General features: G+C 47.3%; 1 protein-coding gene across 1 annotated transcript in view; it reads right to left on the bottom strand.

The window, feature by feature from the left end:
• LOC143297812 (ciliary microtubule associated protein 1A-like) overlaps window positions 1-3851 on the bottom strand; it is a 31313-nt gene extending 27462 nt beyond the window's left edge. The window contains exon 1 of the mRNA XM_076610321.1: window positions 3652-3851. The gene's annotated coding sequence lies outside the window, so the exon portion shown is untranslated. The remainder of the gene's footprint in view (window positions 1-3651) is intronic.

Below are 3851 nucleotides of genomic sequence, written 5' to 3' on the forward strand. Positions count from 1 at the left end.
GACCATTCTGGTTGTCAGCCAGTCAGTTAATGTGAGATAGACCATTCTGGCTGTCAGCCAGTTAATTTGAGATAGACCATTCTGGTTGTCAGCCAGTTAATTTGAGATAGACCAATCTGGTTGTCAGCCAGTTAATTTGAGATAGACTATTCTGGTTGTCAGCCAGTCAGTTTGAGATAGACCATTCTGGTTGTCAGCCAGTTAATTTGAGATAGACCATTCTGGTTGTCAGCCAGTTAATTTGAGATAGACCATTCTGGTTGTCAGCCAGTTAATTTGAGATAGACCATTCTGGTTGTCAGCCAGTCAGTTAATGTGAGATAGACCATTCTGGTTGTCAGCCAGACAGTTAATGTGAGATAGAGCATTTCAGTTGTCAGCCAGACAGTTAATGTGAAATAGACCATTCTCGTTGTCAGCCAGTCAGTTAATGTGAGATAGACCATTCTCGTTGTCAGCCAGTTAGTTAATGTGAGATAGACCATTCTTGTTGCCGGCTTGATAACGTGAGATAGACCATTTTCGCCATAAGCATGTTGAAATGTGAAATAGGTCATTCTGGTTGTCATCCAAACACTTCATGTGATATAGACCTTTCTAGCTGTTAAACTGTTAATGTGAGAGAGACGATTCACACACACACACACACACACACACACACACACACACACACACACACACACACACACACACTGGAAAAAAATGTGTGTGTGTGGTGTGATGGGTGTGGGGGAGGGGTTGGTGTGTGTGTGTGTGTGTGTGTGTGTGTGTGTGTGTGTGTGTGTGTGTGTGTGTGTGTGTGTGTGTGTGTGTGTGTGTGTGTGTGTGTGTGTGTGTGTGCGTGCGTGCGTGCGTGCGTGCTTGTGTGTGTGTGGAGGGGTGGAGGGTGTGTGTGTGGGGGGTATGCGTGTGCGTGCGTCTCTCTCTCTCTCTCTCTCTCTCTCTCTTGAACAAAAAACTTTTTGAATTTTGAGTTCTCTCTCTCTCTCTCTCTCTCTCTCTAGGGGAGGGGGAGGGGGGCAAGGGGGAAGGGAGGGGGTGCGTGTCTGTGTCTGTGCGTGTGTGAGTACGTGTGTGTGTTTGTGTGTCTGTGTGCATATGGGGAGTTAGGTGGGGCGGGGTGGGGGGCGTGGGGGGTGGGGGGGTGGGTGGGCGTGCGGGGGGTTGTGGGGGGGTGGGGGTGGGTAGGGGTGGGGGAGAGGTGATTTGGTCAGACAAGGTATCGCATCATGTATCAGCACACTTCACCTCGCTTCCAAGTGCAGCTTAGTAGGTCAGTAACTAACTGTCTTTATGGGTCACAGAATGAAAGAGTGTGTGTGTAGGGGTGGGTGGGGGCGGGAGAGGGGGGGGGGGGGTGCGGGGAGGTGCGGGGGGGAGGGGGGGGGGCGGGGGCGGGAGGTGGCGAAGAAGTGTGGGGTGTTGGGGGAGGTGGAGGCGGGGGTAAGCAGGAACACAGAGAGAGACAGAGAGAGAGAGGGAGAGGGGAGGGGGGCAGGGAAGGTTTGAGGGTGGGAGGTGAAAGAAGAAAGAACGGGAGATAGAAAGAGCGAGAGAGAGAGAGAGAGAAAGAGAGATGGAGGAGGGGAAGGAGGAAAGGAGAGAGAGAGAGACAGACAGACAGACAGACAGACAGACACACACACACACACACACACACACACACACACACACACAGGGCAAGGCAAGAAGTTTATTTTATGTGCCACTTATGGGCATTGAAACATCACATACATGCTTTTCTTTATATATATTTTACACACACCATACATACATAGAGAAAAAGTGGGATAGACAGAGAGAGAGAGAGAGGAGAGAGAGAGAGAGAGAGGGAGAGAGAGAGGGAGAGAGAGAGAGGGAGTGAGAGAGAGAATGAGAGAGAGACTGAGAGAGAGTGAGGGAGAAACACAGAGAGAGAGACAGAGAGAGAGAAAAGAGAGTATGGGAGGGAGGGAGAGAGAGAAGAGAGGGAGAGGGAGCGAGGGATGGAGAGAGAGAGAGAGAGTGAGAGACAGAGAGACAGAGGGAGAGAGAAAGAGAGAGAGAGTGAGGGAGGGAGAGAGAGTGAGAGAGAAAGTGAGGGAGAAACAGAGAGAGAGAGAGACAGACAGAGAGAAAGAGAGAGAGAGAGTAAGGGAGGGAGTGAGTGAGAGAGAGAAAGGGAGGGGGAGAGAGTGGGGGATGGAATGAGAGAGTGAGAGTGAGAGAGTGAGAGAGAAACACACAGCGAGAGAGACAGAGGGAGAGAGAAAGAGAGAGAGAGTGAGGGAGGGAGGGAGAGAGTGAGAGAGAAAAGTGAGGGAGAGAGAGAGTTAGTGAGACAGAGAGAGAGTGAGGGAGGGAGGGAGAGAGGGGGGGGGGAGGGAGAGAGACAGAGAGAGAGAGAGAAAGAGGGAGGGAGAGAGACAGACAGACAGACAGAGAAAGAGAGACAGAGAGAAATAGAGACAGAGAGAGAGAGGGGGGTGAGGGAGAGGGACAGACAGACAGACAGACCGAGACTGAAGAGACCCGGACACGGACAGTTTATTCATAATTATAAGGGCCGTTGTTGTTCCCACAGTGGTGCAAGGCACTTAAAAAAGGGAAAGGAGAAAGAAGAAGAAGAAGAAAAAAGAAGAAGAAGAAGAAGAAGAAGAAGCAACTCTGATGCACGCCTATCGCCAGGATATGGAATGCCTTGCAACAGATTGGCAAATTCCTTTGTATGCTTTCTGTTTCAGATGGCAGAAGAAGGAAAATGGAAAGAGAGAGGGAGAGAGAGAGAGAGAGAGAGAGAGAGAGAGAGAGAGAGAGAGAGAGAGAACTCAGAACACAGAACTCAGAACTGTTTTTATTCAAGGATTAAGATTTTAGGCAGAGCCCATTCTTCCAACCTGTCCTGAAAGACACAGAGAGAGACAGACAGACAGACAGAGCGAGTGAGAGAGAGAGAGACAGAGAGACAGAAACAGACAGACAGAGCGAGTGAGAGAGACAGACAGACAGACGGACAGACAGAGATAGAGACAGAGACAGAGAGACAGAGAGAGACAAAGAAAGACAGAGAGAAAAAGAAGCAGAGAGAGAAAGTACTAGAGAGAGTGGAAAGAGAGAGAAAGAGAGAGAAAGAGAGAGAAAGAGAGAGAGAGAGGGGGAAACACAGCAACAGAAACAGACAGAGATAAAGAAAGAAAGAAAGCCAAAAAGAAAGAAATAGACCGATAGATAGATAGATAGATAGATAGATAGATAGATAGATAGCAGTTTGAACAATTATCTATACTCTCTTTTTAAACGATCATTTCATTTCTTATATTGAACAATGGGTTTGATTTAATCAACAGTCCTTCATAATCAAGACACAGCAAGGAAACACGCAATAAAGTCGACAAAAATTAGATAGACTGAAGCAAAAATGAAATGAAGCAAAACAAAATCAAATGCTAAAATAGAATAGAATAGAATAGAATCAATGCAAAATTATCAAAAATAAAAAAATAAAAAAAAATAGTGAAAGCCACACACACACACACACACTCTCTCTCTCTCTCCCCCTCTCTCTCTTAAAAGAAAAAGATCGTTTGACCAGCAAACAGGGCCTGCCAATTCGAGCAAGTAATCTCTTCTTAATTAAGACAACCCTAATTGATCAATTGAAATCTTCCTTACCTTCTTTAAATTTTCTTCTTCTTTCTTTTTTTAAAGCTGAGAGTCCTCAACAGCGCCACCAGCTTTTCTGTTGTCAGAAGTCGCTTGCTGCCACCGTACAGACTTGGTTTGGTGATGCGTACCTACCTTACCTTACACAGCAACTCGACTTAGACACCCGGAGGTTTTCAGCCTGTTCGTCCTCTCTACCAACACGATGC

Source organism: Babylonia areolata, chromosome 23 (assembly GCF_041734735.1).
Source record: "Babylonia areolata isolate BAREFJ2019XMU chromosome 23, ASM4173473v1, whole genome shotgun sequence".
NCBI lineage: Eukaryota > Metazoa > Mollusca > Gastropoda > Neogastropoda > Buccinidae > Babylonia > Babylonia areolata.